The sequence below is a fragment of the Panthera tigris genome, chromosome B4, assembly GCF_018350195.1.
Source record: "Panthera tigris isolate Pti1 chromosome B4, P.tigris_Pti1_mat1.1, whole genome shotgun sequence".
NCBI lineage: Eukaryota > Metazoa > Chordata > Mammalia > Carnivora > Felidae > Panthera > Panthera tigris.
In genome coordinates, this window is record NC_056666.1 from 25,778,485 (window position 1) to 25,801,163 (window position 22,679).

Below are 22,679 nucleotides of genomic sequence, written 5' to 3' on the forward strand. Positions count from 1 at the left end.
AAGTTTGAATATTTTAAAGATAAAACCAGTAAGGAGTCCTTCAAATTGTAAAAAACAAAGCAAAACACAGATCATCTTGTTTGAAACTCTGATTCAGAGTGTAGAAGACTAAAGCATTCCAAAAGGATGGGACACCAGAATGGAAAGAGATGGGAGTTGGACTTTGGGACTTTGGGGTCTAGTCCTGGTTCTGGGGTTCCCCTAGTAACAGTGACACGGCCACAGCCAGCCCTATAGTCCCCCAGGCCTGGTTTTCCCCGATAAAGGCTAAAGGGATTAATCCGATGATTTCCAAGGTCCATAACGGTTTCTCCATTCCATGGCTCTAGGTTGGGAGATGCCACCAGACTCTGACATGGCCAGTCAAGAGGGTGACAAGCTTCAAGGACTAAAAGACGTCAGAGCTAGTCTTTGAGGGAGGCAAAGACCTACCAAATTGGAATTTATCAGAAAACATCAGCTATACTGTCTGGGTTGCTGTTTTTGAGAAAGAGTTATGACACTTGAGAGCCATTTGGAAGACCACAGTCCTTTGAATTAAGTGCATGTTACTTTTCCTCTAGTGACATTAAAGGACACTGAGGATCTCCTTGTGGGACGGCCCCCAACCATCTGCTTCTTGGATGTTTCAGCACAACAGTAAGCTAAATGGCTGGCAGGATCAGTAGAAACAGACCAGGTAATTAAAGGCAGAATCATTTTACTTTATCATGAACTGCAACTGGGTATATTCTATTTTTTTAAAGAATTATATTAATCAAAATATTTCACAAAATGAATCACACACCTAAACGTAACAGGCAAAACCATACAACTCCTAGAAGATAACACAAGAGAAAATCTAGATGACCTCGGGTAGGGTGAGGACTTTCTAGATACAACACAGAGGCCCAATCCATGAATAAAATAATTGATAAGCTAGATTTCATTGAATCTTTTTTAACGTTTATTTTTGAAAGACAGAATGCGAGCAGGGGAGGGGCAGAGAAAGAGAGGGAGACACAGAATCCGAAGCAAGCTTCAGGCTCTGAGTTGTCAGCATAGAGCCTGATGCGGGGCTCAAACCCACGAACCTCAAGATGGTGACCTGAACCGAAGTCAGACGCCTAACCAACTGAGCCACCCAGGTGCCCCAAGCCAGATTTCACTAAAAATTAAAAGTTCCATTCTGCAAAAGACAGTATCAACAGACTCACACAAGCTACAGGCTAGGAGAAGATATTTGCAAAAGACACGGCTGATAAAGATCTGTTATACAAAGTACACAAAAATGTGGAATATTTTTTTTTTCAAGATTTCAAGCAACCTCTACACCCAACAGGGGGCTCAAACTCACAAACCCAAGATCAAGAGTCAGACGCTCCACTGACTGGGCCAGCCAGGTGCCCCCCAAAAGCTCTTAAGACAGAGAATCCAATTTAAAAAATGGGCCAGAGTTTAACAGACATCTCATCAAAGAAGATATACAGATGGCAAATAATAATAACAATAAGCCTACAAACAGATGCTCCCCATCATATCATTGGGGAAATGCAAATTAAGTAACAATGAGATACCATGACCCATTCACATGAACTGCCAAAACCCGAAACACCAACACCATCAAATCTTGGTGAGAATGTGAAGCAACCGGAATTCTCCTTCACCTGCTGGTAGGAATGCAAAACCAGTACAGCCGCTTTGAAGACAGTTTGGCAGTTTCTTACCAAACTAAACACACTTTTTTTTTTTTTTTTTTTTAGAATTTGGGTTTATTTATTTATTTTGAGATAGGGAGAGAGCGCTCGCGCAAGCAGGGGAGGGGCAGAGAGGGAATCCCGAGCAGGCTCTGCACTGTCAGCACACAGCCTGACGTGGTACTTGAACTCACAGCCAGATCACGACCTGAGCTGAAGTCAGACGCTCAACTGACTGAGCCACCCAGGTGCCCCTAAACACACTCTCAATACGCCATCCGACAGGGGCGCCTGGGCGGCTCAGTCGGTCAAGCATCTGACTTCAGGTCATGATCTCACAGTTTGTGAGCTGGCGGCCCGCATCACGTTCTCTGCTGTCGGTGTGGAGCCCACTTCAGATCCTCTGTCTCCCTCTCTGCCTCTCCCCTGCTCGCTCTCCCTCAAAAATAAACAAACGTCAAAAAAGAAAACACACTATCCAGCAGTCATGCTTGTTGGTATTTACCCAAAGGAGTTGAAAACTTATGTCCACACAAAGACCTGTGTAACAGCTTTAGTCACAATGGCCAAAGCCTTAAAGCAACCAAGAGGTCCTTCAGTAGGTAAAGGAATTAATAAACTGTGGTAATCTAGACAGCGGACTATTATTCAGCATTAAAAAGAAATGAACTCTCAAAGCTGCGAAAACACATGGGGGAAACTTAAATGCATATTACTGAGGGGAAGAAGCCAATATGAGTGGGCTACATACTGTATAATTCCAATTACATGACATTCTGAAAAAGGCAAAACCATGAAGACAGTAAGAAGACGAGTGGTTGCAGGGCTCGGGATGAAGGGATAACTAGGCAGAGCACAGTGGGAACACGCTGCACGACTCCATGATGATGTGCACATGTCCTTGTACACCTGTCCAAACCCAAAGAATGCACAACACCAAGAATGAACCATAATGTAAACTATGGACTTCGGGGAATTATGATGTCTCAATGTTGGTTCATCAACTCTTAATGTACCAGCGCACTGGGGGGCGGGGGGGGGGATGTTGATAATAGGGGAGGCTGTGGATATGCAGGGGTTAAAGAGTAGATGGGAAATTCTGTACCTTCCCCTCAATTTTGCTGTGAACCTGAAAACTGCAATCAATCAATAAAATACTGAAAAAAATTTTAATTGCATGTGCATAATTCAAAAAGACACAAAAAAGCTCACATATATGGTTTCTAAGCAAAAGAGACTGAATCAAGATTTGAACTATGCCTTTCCTCTTTGCAGAAGTACAGACTATCGTTCTGAAAGGAGCAGTGAAACTTGAAGAATACTTAAGGACAGATAGATGACAGTCACAGATCATCGATCCCATTTGCTGGCACTGAGAAAGAAAAATATCAGGTGACAGAGCCAGAGGATCTACAACACCTCTAGGGGATGTCCTGAGTTGGCCATGACAACACCTTCTAATATCACATCAACTAATAATTCAGTAAAAGTCTGTTAGATGTCAATGAAACATGACATCAAGATGCGGTTCTTTTGCTAATCTGACTTGATCCTGAAGTATATTTAAAACTAGCATAGGGGCACCTGGGTGGCTCAGCCAAAGGTCTGAGACTTTGGCTCAGGTCATGATCTTGGCTGCCGAGTCAGGCTCTGTGCTGACAGCTCAGAGCCTGGAGCCTGCTTCCGATTCTGTCTCTCCCTCTCTCTCTCTCTCTCTCCCCCTTCCCACACTCACACTCTGTCTCTCTCTCTCTCTCTCTCTCTCAAAACTAAACAAAAATTATAAAATAAATAAAAAATAAAAGAACTATCTCGTATAATGTATGAGCTACATATCTTTTGAGCATCTCCCTCGATACTGCTTCTCTCAAACAAGGCATTAATACTGGGTGGCAGGGAGCTTGTTTATCCTCCCTTAGGGACACGTCTGGAGTAGCAAGACAAATACAAATCCACTTGCCTTAACAGGAAGTCTAAGAGCAGAGCTAAGATTCTTCCATAAAGCTGAGGAGCATTACAGGAATGCAGACTTGAATAAAAAGCCAGCTCACTGCAGCTTTGGGGAAACTAAAACAGGCAAGGTCAAGACTCTCCTCTGAAAATCAGGCAGACTAACGGATGATCAAGATGCCAATATTCTAGGACACATAGCTTGACCTTGAGCATCTGAGTCAGAAAAACGCCTGAGGGAGAAATAACCAGACATCTTCAGCCAACCTAAAGTGTACGTCTAGATTCATGACGTGAATCGGTGCTCCTTCCTCTTGCACAAACAAGGAACATTATTTGTAAAATGTTCTCCAAAATGTGCTATCTACACACATGTATTGAATGTGTGACTTTTCATCAAGGTATACCCATGTATGTGTATATGTGCATTTTACTTTTTAAAATTTTATTTTTGGGGAGCCTGGGTAGCTCAGTCGGTTAAGCGTCCAACTTTGGCTCAGGCCATTTTCTCACGGTTCATGAGTTTGAGCCCTGCATCAGGTTCTGTGCTGACAACTCAGAGCCTGGAGCCTGCTTTAGATTCTGTGTCTCCCTCTCTCTCTGCCGCTCCCCCACTCGCACTCTGATCTCTTTCTCAAAAATAAACATTTTTTAAAAATTAAAAATTTTATTTATATCTATATATATTAAATGTGTGTATGCGTTTATATACACGTATGTAAAAATAATAAACAGATAACATAAGGTACTGATACTCAACTAATGAAAAAAAATGATATATTTATGGAATTATTATTTACAACCATTTAAAATGTGGAAACATCTAGAAAATAAGTTCCAGGAGCAACAGCTGATGCATAATCCATAGATATAGAAAAATTATTCCCTCAACTAGGTATGACCTTTTCGCTAAGTTTTCATAAAGAATTGCTTGGATTTTAATTTTATAGCCACTCTTTGAAAAAAAAAAATTTTTTTTTTGACAGAGAGCGAGCGAGTGAGCATGGGAGGGGCAGAGAGAAAGGATGACAGAAAATCCCAAGCAGGCTCAGCACTGTCAGCACAGAGCCCAATGCAGAGCTCAATCCTAGAACCGTGAGATCCCGACCCGAGCCAAAACCAAGAGTTGGACACTTATCCGACTGAGCCACCCAGGTGCCTGAAAACTCCAAATATTTTTAAAAGACAGAAAAGGAAGGAAAAAGGACACATGGATCCTGAAGCCTGGAAAATGTTAGAGTAGTTTCCTTTTTTAAATTTACTACACTACTTATTAATTCTTATTTATTTCCTATGAAAAAGACTTATTTTTTATGTTTATTTATTTAGAGAGAGAGAGCATCAGCAGGGGAAGGGCAGGCAGAGACAGGGAGAGAGCATCCCAAGCAGGCTCTGCACTGTCAGCCTGACACAGGCTCGAACCCACGAACCATGAGATCATGACCTGAGTCGATATTAAGAGTCAGATGCTTAACTGAGTCACCCAGGCACCCCTGAAAAAGGTTTTTAAAATCAACCAAATGGAACAAAGTGTCATTTTACATCATTAAAAAAATTATATGCTATCATTCAAAACTGAGGGACAAAGAGTTTCCCGGACAAGTGAAAACTAAAGGAGTTCCTCACCACTAAATCGACCTCACAAAAAATGTTAAAGGGTCTTCTTTAAGAAAAAGCTGTGACTAGGGGCACCAGGGTGGTTCAGTCAGTTAAGTGGCCTACTCTTGATTTCAGCTCAGGTCTTGATCTTGGGGTCATGACTTCAAGTCCTACATTGGGCTCCATGCTGGGCATAAGGCCTATTTAAAAAAAAAGGGGAGGGGGGGGAGAAAAGGCTGTAACTAGAAATAACAAAATAAAGGGAAAAAATCTCCCTGGTAGAGGCAAATACTTCATAAAGCCAGTGGATGAGCCACTTAAAAAGCTACCATGGACATTAAATGACAAAAATGGGAAGATCAACTATAATTGCAATAAGTGGTTAAGGGATACAAAAACAGATGGAAAATATGATCACAAGAACATAAAATGTGTATGGGGAGAGTAAAAATGTAAGACTTGGAGAATGCATTCAAACTTTAGTGACTATCAGCTTAAAATAGACTGCTATGTATATATAGGTAGATAGATACGAAACTCATGGTAACCACAAACCAAAAACCTATAAAAGATATACAAAAAAATAGAGAACGGAACCCAAAATAACACTAAAGAAAACCAGCAAACCACAAGGGAAGAGACCAAAAGAAGACACAGAAAAGAGCTACAAAAACAACCAGAACACAATTAACAGAATGGCAATAAGTGCATACCTCTCAGTAATTACTTGAAATGTAAATGCCTCCAATTGTAAGACATATAGTGAATGAAGAGATAAAGAACATAAGACCCATCTATATGCTGCCTCCAAAGACACATACAGATTTAAAGTGAAAGGATGGAAAAAGATACTCCATGCAAATGAAAACAATACTCAGAAGTAGCAATACTCTTGTTAGACAAATTCGACTTTAAAACATTGTAACAAAAAACAAAGACAGGCATTACATAATGATAAAGAGGTCAATCCAAGAAGAGGATATAACATTTGTGAATATGTCTGCACCCAACACAGAGGCACTTGCTATATTATATATAAAGGAGATATTAACAGACATAAAGGGAGAAATCAACAGCAATACAATAATTGTAGGGGACTTTAAGACCTCACATCAATAGATCATCCAGACAGAAAACCAACAAGGAAACACTGGCCTTAAAAGACATGTTGGACCAGATGGACTTAACAGATATTTGCAGAACATTCCGTCCAAAAGCAAAATACACATTCCTCTCAAGTGCACGTGGAACATTCTCCAAGATAGAACACATGTTAGACCACAAAACAAGTTTCAAGAAATTCAAGAAATTAAAATCGTATCAAGCATCTTTTCTTACCACAAAAGCATGAAACTAGAAATCAATTACAAATGGAAAAGTGCAAAAACCAAACACATGGAGACAAAAACAACATGCTGCTAAACCAAAAGGTCAACTAAGAAATCAAAGAAGAAATCAAAAAATAACTTGAGACAAATGAAAATGGAAATACAACATACCAAAATCTATGGACAGAAGCAAAAGCAGTTGTGAGAGGGAAGTTTATAGCAATACAGGCATCCCTCAAAAAGCAACGTATACCTTAAGTAAACAATATAACTTCATATCTAAAGAACTAGAAAAAATAAAATAAAAAATAAAATAAAATACAATAAAAGTAAAGTAAAGAAAATAAAATAAAATCCAAAGTTAGAAGGAGGAAATAACAAAGATCACAGTGGAAATAGAGGCAAAAAAAATTAGAAAAGATCAATGAAACTAAAAGCTGGTTCTTTGAAAAGGTAACAATCGAGAAACCTATAGTCAGAATCATCAAGAACAGAGAGACATGGCCCAAATACAATAAAAAATGAAAGAGGAGAAATTATAACTGACACAAAAAAGATCATAAGGGATTACTACAATTATATGCCAACAAACTGGAAAAACTAGAAGAAACTGATAAACTCCTAGAAACACAGAGCCTTCTAAGACTGAATAATTAAAAAACAGAAAATATGAATAGACTGATTATGAGTAATAAAACTCATTGAGCACTCAAAAAAAAACCCAGGACCAGGTAAATTCTACCAAATAATTACACAAGAGTTAGTACCTATTCTACTCAAATTATTCCCAAAAAAAGTAAACAGGAAGAAATGTTTCCAAATTCCTTTTATGAGCCAGCATTAATTACCCTGATACCAAAACCAGAAAATGCAACACAAAAAAAGAAGATTATAAGCCAATACCCTTAATGAATATAGATGTAAAAATTGTCACTAAAATATTAGCAAATTGAATCAAATAATACATTAAAAGGATCATAACCATGATAAAATGGGATTTATTCAAGAGATGCAAACATGGTTCAATATTCACAAATCAACATGATACACATTAACAAAATGAAGGATAAAAATCATATGATCATCTCAATAGATATAGAAAATGCATTTGACAAAATTCAACATCTATTTCTGATAAAAGCTCTCAACAAAGTGTGTGTAGAGGGAACATATCTCAACACAATCAAGGCCATACAGGACAGACCCTCAGTTATCATCATACTCAATGGTGAAAGCTGAAAGCTTTTCCTCTAAGATTAGGAACAAGACAAGCATACCCACTCTCACCACTTTAATTCAAACCCAGCAGGAATTCCTAGCCACAGCAATTAGGGAAGAAAATAAGAGGCATCCAAATTGGTAAAGAAGAAGTAAAACTGTCACTATTTACAGGTGACATGCTATATATACAGAAAACCCTAAAGATTCCTCCAAAAAACTATTAAAACTAATAAATGAATTCACTAAAGTCACAGGATACAAAAATTAACATACAAAAACCGGTTGCATTTCTATACACTAATAAGCTATCAGAAAGAGAAATTAAGAAAACAATCCCATTTACAATTACCTAGGAAAGACCTATCCTCTGAAAACTATAAGACAGTGATAAGAGAAACTGAGATCACAAATAAATGGAAACATATATCATGCTCATAGATTGGAATAATTAATATTGTTAAAATGTCCACACAACAGACTAAATAGCCAAGGCAATCTTGAGAAAGAGAGAAGAACAAAGCTGGAGGTATCTCACTCTCTGATTTCAAACTATACAACAAAGCTACAGTGATCCAAACAGTATGGTACTGAAACAAAAAAATCGACACATAGATCAATGGAACAAATAGAGACCCCAGACATATGGTCAATTAGTCTATAATAAAGGAGGCAAGAATATACAATGGGGAAAAGACAGCCTCTTCAATAAATGATGGGAAAACCGGACAGCCACATGCAAAATCTTACACCACGCACAGAAATTAACTCAAAATGAATTAAAAGACTTGAATGTGAGACCTGAAACCAGGGAACTCCTAGAAGGAAACAGGCAATAAGCTCTTTGTCACTGGTCTTAAACTTTTTTTTGGATCAGTCTCCCCAGACAAGAACAGCAACAACAACAACAACAAAAGCTAAATAAACAAATGGGACTACATCAAACTAAAAATCTTTTGCACAGCAAAGGAAACCATCAACAAAATGGAAGGTAACCTACTAAATGGAAGAAGATCATACAGCCAATAAGGAGTTAATATCCAAAATACAGAAAGAATTTACAAAACTCAATAGCCAAAAAAAAAAAAAAAAAAAAAAATCTGATTAAGAAATGGGCAGAGGATCTGAAGACACTTTCCCAAAGACGACATAAAGATGGCCAACAGGCACACGAAAGGACACTCGACATCACAAATCGTAAGGGAAATCCAAATCGAAACTACAACAAGGGGTGCCTGGGTGGCCCATTAGAGAGTATCATATAATCCAGCAATTCTACTTCTGGGCATTTATCTAAAGACAACAAAAACACCAACTTGATACATGCATCTCTATGTTCAATGAAGTACTATTTACAATGGCCAAGATGTGGAAGCAACCTAAGTACATCAACAAATACAGAAGGTGTGGTATATATACATACACACACACATGCGCACACACACACGCACACACACACGCACACTGGAATATTACTCGGCCCTACAAAAAGAATGCCATCTTGCCATTTATGACAAATGAATAGACCTAGAGGGTATTATGCTAGGTCAAATAAGTGAGAGAAAGATAAGTACTACAGGATTTCTCTTACACAAAACAAATGAACAAACAAACAGAAACAGGCTCAAAAATACAGGAAACTAACTGCTAGTTACCAGAGGGGTAGGGACGGGAGGGGCAGGTGAAATACGTGAAGGGATTAAGAGGTACAAACTTCCAATTATAAAATAAATTAGTCACGGAACAGAATGTTCAACATAGGGAATACAGTCATAAAATTGTAATGACTTTCTATGGTGACAGATGGTAACTAGACTTAAGGGGATCGTTTTGCAATATATCAAAATATCAAACCACCATGAGGTACGTCTGAAACTAACAGGATATTGTATGCCAATTATACTTCAATTTTAAAAAGTTAACCTACTTTTTACTACATAATTATGTATAAAAATCTATTTGTATTTCTTTACATGGTAACTTAATATATTCACAAAGATTTCTCTTTCACTAGTGGAAAAAAAAAATTATCCGGTATTAATGGTGCAAATGAGGTCTCGCATTGTCTAAAAGAGACTGTTAAGTTGATGTGTTCTAAGTTAACCAGGGAGTCTTTTCTGTGTCTTCTGGTGCAATTACAAAAGAATGCTCTATCAAAAAATAAACTAAAAAAAAAAAACAAAAAAAAACCATAGCTGAAGAAAATTTGAAAGTATTCACATTAGTGAATTCTGTCACAATTTCTTAGGCAACCTCTTTATTGATACAGTGACAAGCAACTGGAAACATACATAAGCAATTACTCAGTAGGTCCTCTCACGCGGAAGAGTAAGCTCAATGAAATATGAAAATTCTTACCCACCCTCACATTCCAGTTCACTCACCCACAGCTACCTTAGTACTTAAGGGATAAGTATTCAGAGACTATGAAAGCAAAGAATTTAAGTCTTTGGTCTACTTTAAGAGGCATCAAGAGGGCAATCAAAAAATGCAAACACATAAAAGTTTCTCTCCACCAGAACACAATTATTCTTTGCATTCACAGTTTAAAGTTCCACATTTGTTAGACCTCACAGATTTTTATTCTCACCCTGTGCAAATTATCAAAGCTGTATGAATCTCAGAATGTTGATTTGCAAAGTACATTTATAGTCCCTAATGCTCCCTAAGGAGTTAATTTTTTTTTTAATATTTATTTATTTTGAAAAAGAGAGCATGAGCAGGTGAGGGGCAGAGAGAGAGAGACAGAGACAGAGAGACAAAAGGAGAGAGAGAATGAATCTCAAGCAGGCTCCACACTGTCAGCACAGAGCCTTACTTGGGGCTCAAACTCACAAACCGTGAAATCACGATCTGAGCAAAATCAAGAGTCAGACGCTTACCCGAATGAGCCACCCAGGTGCCCCACAGAGTTTATTTTTAACATAAAATATTACTCAGCCATCAATATGTATCTCACGTGACATTTGACACCATGGAAACAAAATAAAGGATATACAAAATCTCATAAAATTTACCAATTTTCTAATGACCTAATAAATCAGAAGGCTCTTTGGCTCTCAGAACGAACAAAACCAATAAAACAGATTGATAGAAAAATCACAGCCATCCAGTGTTTACACGATGTCTACACCAGACTGACTTGAGTGGGACACTCCTCGAATCACACGGCACGTAGGAGGCTGCCTGGAAAACCTCCTCCCTACTTCCTGCTACCAAAACATAAAGAAACCTAAACATTTGTGAAAATAAGCTATCTTCATCACCACCCCCTCCTAGCTTCCCACATGCCTTCAAATTCTACATCCTAAATGACGTGCAACACAGCTACTCTAAATATTTGTCTTTTAATCACATTTCATTCTGCTTTCTTGCAATTTCTATGGCCTTCGATGTTAAGGTCCCAAGAGAGAAGCCGGATAGCAGGCCTCTTTGCGTCTGCTCAGTGTCTAACGCAGTGCCTTTCAACAATGGGTATTCACTGAATCCTGATAAAACAGCTAAAATCTTTATTTAAAGAAAGCTAAGTCCAGACTTAAAGAGGTATTGTTGAACCTGAAAAATGTCGCCACTAAGTAACAACAAATTTATCTGCAATTACCGTCTGTAAACCGACCTCCTCAGTTCCCTATCCTTACCCCGGATGCATCATACAACCAAGAGTCCTCTTAATGTGCAGGCACTCACACTCAGAGTATCTAAAAATGAACCTATCATCCTGCTACCTCTTCCAAACAGGATCTTCTGCCAGCACATCCTCTCTCAGTGAATCTGATTACACAACAGGTTTGCACTGTTAAAAGGTTAAACCTGAATATTCAGAGTAGCTCGAGATGAAAAACAATGCAATCTGGGTAAAAGGATTAAGGCTTGATACCATTAAGAATAACAGCCCTAATATCTAACTGTGCCAGGTACCATATTCTCGGATTTAAAACCTACTACAGCCCTATAACCTAAATATTATCATGACTGCCTCGGTTTGCCTAGGAGGAAACCGAGTCTTACAAACATTTACGATCTACACAAGGTCCTAGAGTTGGTAAGTGGTAGAACTGACTCGGAACAAATAGCAACTTCAGGGCCCTTAAAAACCCACGAGGAAGAAGTCCTCTTTAAAAGTAAAGAAATGCAAGAAAGGTTCTAAAATCTGATAACAGGATCCAGGATAAACCGATGGCTGCATATTCAGCAAAGCATCGACTACAGTTACCTTGGTCAGGGGTGAGCGTACTGGGACTAGAACGACAGCATGGAGACTGGAGGACAAGAGACTAGGGCAGGACAGGATGGGGAGGGGAAAAGCCAGCTGTAAGAATAAAACATTAAAGACAGGCTAGGAATCGATGGCTCCACAGCTCCAGATCTTAGACACGCAAGACAGTGGTGCCATAAACAGGAGCTGGGTAAATTAAAAAGTGGAACCTGTTTTTCCACTTCCGATCTTTGAATGAGGTCAAGATGAGATACCCAAGTGAAAACAACCAAAAGACAGTGCAGTCAAGGAGACCAGAGCTTCGTTAGAACAGGGCTGGATCAACATTACTAATTAAATATTAATTTCATGTTTATGCATATTAAATCAAAGGGGACATTGTTCCAATTAGAAAACTACCAACGGTTACCAAAAAAAAAAAAAAAAAAAAAAAAGAAAGAAAAAAAAAAACTTGATAACCTAACACTTCCCCACTCAATGGCAAGTCCCCAAAATGGCCCTAGCAACAGCTTTTCTGCCTATATTCCTTCTAGCCAAAAACTCCCTGCCACCTACTCATGTCCCTTGCAAACTCTCCCACACCCACAGCAACATCTCTGCAGCATCCTTTTGGAACACAAAATATTGAGACTGTCTGCTAACATGCTTATGGAAATCTTAGCCAAAAAAAGGAGGCTTTCAACTTATTAATGGTGTAAATTCTTAAAATGCTCATCAATTTAAGGCATACAAATAAGAATGGGTACTAAATGTCAGGGAACCAAGGATAGGTTTCCATAAGTAACCAGATATATAAAGACGACCTCTGCGGACAACACAAAGAAGTTAGAATGGAAAATGTCATCCAGTCTCTGAATCTGCAGAACTAGGCACCATCAACACGTGATTCTTTTAAACCAAATAACAGAATGAAACCTGCAGTATGATTTACATTAATGATCACTTACATCATATATGTCCTTTAAATTATAGGAACATCCATATATAAAAGCATATTTAGCAAAAGACGGAAGGAAACATGCAAATCCCTACTAGCAACTGCTTGTGGGGAGGAAGGGGGAATAGAAGTAGGAAGGGGAACAATATATACAACTTTATCTACAATGTTTCATTGCTTTCATCAAAAAAATCTGAAACAAGTTTGCCAAAACGAGAACATCTGTTCACCTTGGTGAAGGTCCTACGCCATTTATTGTGTTTTCTTTGCTAGTCAATAGGTTTTAAATTTTACCCAAATTATTAAAGAAAAAAAACAAAAAGGGGTTCAATTCTCTCACCCAATTACAATATCACACAGAACACAGCTGACATATCTTGCCTGAGTAACTCCAAGTGAACAGGGTGAAGTTCACTTCTTCACCAAGCAGCCAACTTCTATGTTGGACTCCTAACGTATTTTTTGAAAAAGAATGGACTCATTAGCAACTCTAAACTCTGGTCTGATCTCCTGAAATGAATCTATAAGAGTGGGCCTTGACTGTGGGCAAGTTCTCAGTGGTAGAAACTAGAAAGAGGCACCAGCCTCAGCGTCTCCTAAGGAAGCGAAGGGGAAGGAGCCGGAAGAAGAGTGACAATTCTAAGTCCAATGTCTCCCCTCCTACCCCAGTCATGATCCCCATTCCCTCTTCTGACTTCTTCCTCCAAAGCCAGCCACCTGCAGAGACATGGAGCAGTGAGTCCTTGAGAACTACTGAATTACTCTTTTGGGTTAGCCATTTACACACGCTGGAAATGCACAGCCTGCTCTTTAAGAAATCCATGCATTCACTCAATAATCATACCATACGGGCACCGGGGATTTAAGCAGGACAGAGTTCCTAAAGACACCTCTACTGATTCTTCCTCCTCTCAATGTCTTAGTCTTAAAACGCTTCCATCACCAAATCCAAGAAGACTCAAGTCTAAACTGTGGCTTAATGATCCCTTAAAATTATTTTTACTATTGTGAGCCAAGATGAGGACGTGCAAAGTGAGATCAGGTGATGTGAACAGGCCAAACCCTCAGGCAGGTCTGAGCCTCCACACTGTGTCCACACCACAAGAGGCAGGCCTGACGTGGGCTACTCCCAGGACCCTGGAGACGACAGAGAACAACGGAACACGTGCTCATATATAGTCCATTTCTCTGTTTTTTAACCAACAAGAGACTCAGTTTAGCAACTGCCCAGACCCCTTAAATTAAGAGGACAAAAATAAATAAAAAGGAAACATTACTATGCACCCACTCCACTACACATGCTAGTTTTAGGCACACCAGATATAAAGAAGTATCGTGATGTTGTAGTTTACAAACCAGGGAGCAAAATTCCTTCCAATGGGGTATAAGCATAAAGGAGACAATTTCTAGTACTCTGGGCTCCACATTAATAACAGCAAAAGAACAATGGAATGTCTTAGAATCTAGACCTCTACATAGCGCCCGCCAAGAGGAAGGTGTGACAACACAGGCCCTGCTCATTAGCGACCAGGAAAAACACACACGGGGAGGGAACCTGCAACTTCCAAGGACAGAGTCAAAACCATGAGAGCCAAATGGGCATGCGCCTGTGAAGCGATCCAGCATGTCTATGTAGACGAGAGAAAAAACTGCATGTCTTGGAACACATCCCTATGTCTCACTAGAGTAGAAGGTATGTAAGCGTGAAGAATGAAAAATAACCATACGTGGGCCTAAATATAATAGGCTTTGAAGGTCCCATGGAGTAATTTAGACTCAGAGTGGTACAGTCCAAGAATCAAAAGACATTTTTAAAAAGGAAGACACTTCTGCGTGGATAAAGTGGAATCCATGGAACAGGAGAGACAACCCAGAAGTAAACCAAAGCATATATGGTAAATTAATTTATAACTAAGTGGAATTATTTAGTCAACTAAGTGCTGATTATTGCAATCTACACAAGACAATGAACATCTAAGCTAAGCTGACAACAGTAAGAATATAGAAAGCAGAATGACACCCAGGAAACACTGATAAGGAAGATGACAGCATCTGGCTGTTGACTAGCTGGCAGAGATGAGGAAAAAAAGTCAGCATTTTAGGGTACTGAAGAATATCGTTTATTGATAATGAATAGCAGTTAGCATTTACTGAGCCTTGATTTGCACCAGGCACTGTACTAAGTGCTATGTATGTGTTATCTGATTTGGTTCTCACTACCATCATTTGAGGTAGGTACGATTATTAGCCTGTTTCAGGTAAGAAAATTGAGGCCTACAGAGATTAAATAACTTTCCCAAATTCTTAAGACTAGCAATGAACAAAGCAGGAATTTGAATCCAAAAAGGTTTAGAACACTATTCAGCCTTCAAAGAGAAGGAAATCCTCATAGCTAACAACATACTCAATGATGAAAAGATGTAAGTTTTTCCTCTCAGATCAGGAACAAGACAAGAATGCCAATTCTCACCACTTTTATTCAACACAGCACTGGAAGTCCTGGCCACAGCAACAAGACAAGAAAAAGAAAAGACATCCAAATTGGAAAGGAAAAAGTAAAACTGTCACTATTTGCAAATGACATAGATGTATAAATACATATATAAAATATATATATTATGTATAAATAAAACCCTAAAGGCTCCACTAAAAAAACAACAACAACAACAACAACAACAACAACAAAAACCCTGTTAAAACCAGTAAGTGAATTCAGTAAAGTTGCAGGGTATAAATTCAATATCCAAAAATCTGTTTGTTTCTATACACTAATAACAAAGTATCAGAAAGAGAAGTTAAGCCAACAATGCCATTTAGAATTGCATCAAAAAGAATAAAATATATAGCCATAAATTTAATTAAGGAAGTAAAAGATCTGTACACTAAAAACTGTAAGACACGGATAAAAGAAACTGAAGACAACACAAAGATATTCCATGCTCATGGACTGGAAGAATATTGTTAAAATGCCCATACTACTCAAAGTAATCTACAGATTTAATGCAATCCCTATCAAAATTCCAATGGCATTTTCACAGAACTTGAACAATTAAAACAATCCTAAAATTTGTATAGAACAAAAGACCCCCAACAGTCAAGGCAATTCTGAGGAAAAAGAACAAAGCTGGAGGCATCCGACTGGCTGATTTCAAAGTACGTTACAAAGCTATAGTAGGCAAAACAGTATGATATTGGCTTAAAAACAGACACACAGACCAATGGAACAGAATAGACACCCCAGAAATAAACCCAAGCATGCACGGTCAATTAATTCATGACAAAATAGCCAAGAATATACAATGGGGAAAGAATGGTCTCTGCAAAACATGGTGTTGGGAATGCAGGACAGCCACACACAAAAGAATGAAACAGAACCTCTATCTTACACCATACACAAAAATTAACTCAAAATGTATTAAAGACTTGAATGTAAGACCTGAAACCATAAAATTCTTAGAAGAGAGCCTAGGCAGTAGGCTCAACATCAGTCTTAGCAATATTTTTGTGCACTGACTCCAAAGAGAAAGGAAACAAAAGTAAATACACAAATGAGATTATATCAAATTAAAAATCTTCTGCATGGCGGGGGCATCTGGGTGGCTCAGTTAGTTGAGCATCTGACTTTGGCTCGGGTCATGATCTTGCGTTTGTGGGTTCAAGCCCCGCCTCGGGCTCTGTGCTGACAGCTCAGAGCCTGGAGCCTGCTTCAGATTCTGTGTCTCCCTCTCTCTGCCCCTCCCCTGCTCATGCTCTGTCTCTCTCTCTCTTTTAAAAATAAACACTAAAAAATTAAAAAAAAAAAAAAAAAACTTCTGCATGGCAAAGGAAACCATTCACAGAAAAAGACAACCTACTGAGAGAAGATACATGCAAATGATATATCCGACAAGCAGTTAATATCCAAAATTTATAAAGAACTCTTACAACTCAATAGCAAAAACATATCTGATTAAAAAACGGGCAGAGGATGTCAACAGACATTTTTCCAATGACACACAGATAGCCAACAGATACACGAACAGATGTTCAACATCCCTAACCATCAGGAAAATGTAAATCAAAAACCACAGTGAGATGTCACCTTGTAACTGTTGGAATGCCTATTATCAAAAAGACAAGTAATAACAAGGCCACTAAAAATATAGATAAAAGAGAATCCTTGTGCCTTGGTGGTGAGAAGGTCAATTGGTACAGCCACCACTGAAAATAGTATGGAGGTTCCCCCCAAAATCAAAAAGCAGAACTGCCAAAGGATACAATTCTACTTCTGGGTATTTATCAAAAAGAAATGAGGAAAGGAGGAAGGGAGGAAGGGAGGAAGGGAGGAAGGGAGGAAGGGAGGAAGGGAGGAAGGGAGGAAGGGAGGAAGGGAGGAAGGGAGGAAGGGAGGAAGGGAGGAAGGGAGGAAGGGAGGAAGGGAGGAAGGGAGGAAGAGAGGGAGGGAGGGAGGGAGGGAGAAAACAAACACTAATTCAAAAAGACATATGCACCTCCATGTTTATGCAGCATTATTCACAATAGCCAAGATATGGAAACAACCTAAGTATCCACCAATGGACGAATGGATACAGAAATTGTGAGTGCACACACGCACACGCACACACACACAAATACTATTACACACAAATACTATTCAGCCCTTAAAAACTAATGAAATCTTGCCATTTGCAACAACATGGATGGATGTTGAGGGCATTATGCTAAGTGAAACAAGCCAGACAGAGACTATATCTTACCTCACTTATATGTGGAATCTAAAAAAAAAGAGGGGCACTGGGTGGTTAAGCATTCGACTCTTGATTTCACCTCAGGTCATGATTTCATGGTTCATGGGTTCGAGCCCCACATAGGGCTCTGAGCCTGCTTGAGATTCTCTCTCTCCCTCACTCTCTGTCCTTCCCTCTCTCAAAATAAATAAACTTTAAAAAGAAATCAAGCTCACAAAATACAAAAACAGACTGGCAGTTGCCACAGGTAGGGGAGGTAGCTGAATGGGCTTGAAAGGGGTCAAAAGATCTAAAGTTCTTGTTATAAAATAAGTTATCAGGATGTAATGCAGAGCATGATGACTACAGTTAATACCCTATTGTGTATTTGAAAGTTGCTAAGTTACTAAGTAAATCTTAAAAGTGAAAGAAAAAGGAAAAAGGGAAGGAAATCCTGCCATCTATGACAATCCTCCAAATCCTAGAGGACATTATGTCAAGTGGAAGAAGCCAGCCCCAGAAGGACAAATACTACCTGGTGTCTCTTATGGGATGAATCTAACACACTCGGAGAAGCCCAGAGTGGAATGCTGGTTGCCAGGGGCTGCGGGTACAAAGTGTCAGTTACACAAACGAACAGGTTCTGCAGATCTACTGCGGGGCACAGTCCTGACAGCCAACCGCACAGTCCTGTAAGAGGGTAACTCGCACGTGAGTGTTCATATCACGAAGTAAAAACAAAGAGCAGTCCTAATCATAAATAGGGCAGGAGGAAACTTTCCAAATGATGAGAAAGTCTATAGCACAGAGGGTGGTGATGGGGTCCCAGGGGTTTCTCTCCAAAACTCACGAAGTTGGACACATTAAATGTGCTCAGTGTTCTGTAGGTCAATCAAACCTAAATAAAGAAATTTAAAAAAAAAAAAAAGTTTTTTTTATAGTTCATATCCTTAACCACTTAAGACATCTCGCCTCGGGGTACCTGGGTGGCTCAGTAGGTCAAGCCAACTCTTGATCTCATCAGGTCATGAGTTTAAGCCCCGCAGTGGGCTCTGCCCTGGGGTGGAGCCTACTTAAAATATATCTATCTATATATATATATTTGCATATCCTTAAGATTTTCAGTGACCAGGGCAATAAACATTGATTATACAAGGAAGAGAGCAGTCATGGTTAAGAACATCAACCATTCCTTCTCCTCACAATGAGACTTTTGGCCTTACGGAAGCTACGTTTAGTTGAAAAACTAGGAGAACCTGCTGTTTATGAGCGTTCCCTTGAAAGGAGGTACACAGATAGTTCCTGTCAGTTCTAGTGGAACCGTGATGTAATCCCTGACATTATCACAGGCTGCGCGCTTCGTTGGGAACCAAGGGGCCAGAGGAAGGAATGCCACATTACCCTGTGTCCTGGCCAGTGTGACTGCCCACCTTCCAGTGAGTTCTGGACCCTTGGGGGATGTGGAAATGTTCTAGTCCTACCAATTTGTATACCACCTAAAAATGTTATCATTACAGAGAGAAGAGCAGTTGAAACCAAACATGGGAACCGTAAGACATTCAAAGAGTGAGGAGATACCACTGAGCACCTGCAAACTTGCTTCACCAAATCAGGGCTCAGATGGATTCAATAAACTAGATGGAGCTCACCAAAGCCACTGGCGGTTTAGAAGTCACCGAACAGACCAAAACCCAGACAATGGGCAAAGGCACAATAACAGGGGTGAGGGGCATGAAAAAAACGGGTCAAGGACTGAAGACACTCCCATAGTTAAGGGACAGGAACAAAAAGAAGAGTCAATGGCAGAAGCCAAGAAGACACTCAACTGTCTGAGAATTAGAAGAACCAAACTTCCCAATATCCGGTCATCAAATCTGTTCTATCACACTGCCTGAACCTCTAGAAAATTCGTCCTGCACCACCCTCTACTCCTCCGTTCAACCCCTCACCACTGTCCATCTGTACCGTGTCAGTGACCTTCCCATCTGACCCCCACCATACCAACATGGTGGATTACCTTAGGACAGGACATTAACCGCAAAGTCCCAGAGACTTGTTTCCAAAACTGAAGCAGTTGTGGAGGTTCAAGGGTGGGCATAAAAATGACACCTCTTGCTGGAGTGTCAATTTTAAACAGTGGAAAGCGATATTTAATCTGTTAGATCAAACATTAAACCTCAGAACAATTGCATGCTCGCAGTGGGTGCCTCTTTGAAGTGCCCTCTGACTCCTAAGCAAACGTCTGCCATCAGGGGTGCAATTTGGTGGATAAATTTTTAGCGCACTGGCCAAAGCAGGTGAGCCTTGCGCTTGTTCAGACTAACACCAGGAGTCACAGAGAGACTGAAGATGCATAAAAGAGAGAAAAAATTCCAGTAGGAATTCAAATCGTATGATACTCTCACACATTGGTTTCGGACATGTAGGGGAATGGGTGGCCGGGCTTGAAATCCTGGCTTCACCACTTTCTAATCATAGGACTCAGGACAAAGTACGTAACTTCATGACTCAGTCTTCTCCATTTGTAAAAGAAAAGAAGACAGTACTCAAAGGGCTGCTGTGAAAATTACGCATGAATATCAGAGAGCACTGGCTTAACACAGTGCCCGATGTGTAGTGAAGGATCTATAAATGGCAGCTATTGTCTGTAAACTCCAAGCCTATCTGATTATGTTAAAGCATTCTCAAGCTTTTATGAAGTTAAAAATGACTCAGAGAAAAATGTCTATTTTGGTAAGCCACCTAGCCATACCATTCGCAGTCTTCCCCTAGGGATATTTTAGGCTCCCTACGCAAAAATAAGAGTAAATTCAATTCCCCAGCTGTAGGCCCAGGTGGAGATTAGAAACAACAAGAACAGAAGCCACGTCAAACTCACTTTAGTTATCATCGGTGAAGTAGAAGATGCTGAACTGAAGACGACTGAACAGATCTCAGAGGCTAAAGAGTCAGTACGCGCATCACTAATGAACTACTTCGCCGTGGACCATCCTGAAGTGCACACGAGAGGGAAAATACTGGAAAAGCTGGAACCCTACAGCTGAGCAGCAACAGCTGTCAATCAGTTCCCAGGAGGCGGGTACAAATGTGCACAGGCGCTTACATAATCTCTTGTCCAGGGACTAAGCGTGTTCAGCAATCACTCAAATTACGAGAAGGAATTCAGGAAGGGAGGAACAGCTTGAAACAGGTCCAGCCTGAAGCAGAAGGACCTGTTTCAAGTCCCGGCCAACATCAAGGTGAGAGTCTGTAGCTTAAGACTAAAGGCCTTTGCCTCCCTTGTTCTCCCCAGAATTCCAACAGACACTCCTGCTCGATCTGATTCACCCCTCCCGTAACCAGTTTCGGCTACTGCTATCCTTTTTCCAAAGAAAACTGTATTTTCCGGCATCCGTTTCTCCATGTTGTAAATTTTAAGAAGAGGGGGAAACATTGTACCAGATATAACTTTTTCTAATTTTCTTAACAGCATCAGTAGGTGTGTACCATAGTTGTTTTTTTTTTTTTAATTTCAAATGGATTAGGCTACTTTCAGAATACAACAAAAGAATTTTTCTATTCATAGTTTCCTCTGGATTTACTTATTTCTAAAAACCAGTGTAATTTCACTTAGTGTTTCAAAGAAAAATGAAAGACCAATTTACTCATCCTGAACATTTATTCTGTAATCTAATGCGCCAACTCATAATGTTGAAAACTGATTTAAAAAAAAAAAAAATCAAACATTTAACCTGCCTTTTCTTAACAACTACATCTCAAATAACTGATGTGGGAAATTTCCTCTTTATAAAAATATCCTAATAAATAAGGAAGATAGAATTAAAATGTGACCACTTCACAAACCACTAATAAAATATTAAATGTAGGCAACGATTATCATTGACCAGGCACATCACAAAAAGACAATCAGTACTGCCTACCCCCGGGGCACCTGGGTGGCTCAGCCGAAGCCTCGGACTCCTGATTTTGGCTCAGGTCATGATCTCATGGTTTGTGAGTTCAAGCCCCGTATCGAGCTCCACACTAAAAATGCGGAGCCTGCTTGGGATTCTCCCTCTCCCCTTCTCTCTACCTCTCCCCTGCATGTACACGTAGTCTCTCTCTCTCAAAATCAATAAACTTTAAAAAAAAAAAAAAAAACCACGTACTGCCTGACTCCAGTTAGAAGTATACCTTACCACCTATGAAGCAATTTTGAAAAAAAAAAAAAAAAAAAAAAAAAGAAAAGAAAAAAACAATCAAATCAAGCTCTGATTACTATTTACAGGAAATAAAAGAAGAAAAGAACATGTTAAACCATACATTAAATGAAAAGCATTCCGTCAGGTTACCACTTGTTATAATTCTTCTTAATTATGATGACATTAACCAAATATTTCTTGATAAATGTACGGGACATTTCTTCAACTTCTCTTTGCGATTATCTTCATCTTAAAAGATGAGGAAACTACACCAAGTATCAGCATGTGAACAGATGTATTTATTGTGATAAGACGGCAAAATTAACAGCTTCACACAGGTCTGGGGTTGCTAATCTCAGAACTATTTTCTTTCCTAGTGTTACTAAACTTTCCCTCACTTGGAAAAATACAACAAACAGCTGAGCCAAGAGGTAGCAGCAGGTCCCCCCCTGCTTCTAAGAAGATAGCTTTAGGAGAAAATAAGCAAAGGAAAAGTTGGATCTGGCTCAGAACCAACAGAACAGAACAACCTCAGGGGACACAGATCAGCACGATCTGACCCTCAACTGCCCTGGCAAGAGATACAATCAACCAGCTGTTCTCCATGATCCTTAAACCCTAGGGGTCCTGGAGGATCTTTCAGGACTTCCGTGACGTCAAAATGATTTTTATAATTAATGCTGAGAGGTTGTTTGCGATTTTCACTGTACTGACATTTGTACTGATGATCTAAAAGCAAGAGTGTGTAAAACTGCTGGCACCTTAGCAGGAAGTAAGGTGGGGACAGTCCTCTCCACTCAGTAAGAAAAAAAAAATATGCCACCTTCACATAAGAAGGTGTTTGGAACGCCTGGGTAGCTAGGTCCGT

At 39.6% G+C, this 22,679-nt stretch overlaps 1 protein-coding gene across 2 annotated transcripts in view; it reads right to left on the reverse strand.

The window, feature by feature from the left end:
- Positions 1-21,051, reverse strand: part of MPP7 (membrane palmitoylated protein 7) — a 277,391-nt gene extending 256,340 nt beyond the window's left edge. The window contains exon 1 of one of the 2 annotated variants that reach the window (XM_007092740.3): positions 20,509-21,051. The gene's annotated coding sequence lies outside the window, so the exon portion shown is untranslated. Of the gene's footprint in view, positions 1-18,165; positions 18,453-20,508 lie in introns of those variants that run through there. The other variant, XM_042991295.1, reaches the window with a different exon arrangement.
- Between the last annotated feature and the right edge of the window lie 1,628 nt (positions 21,052-22,679).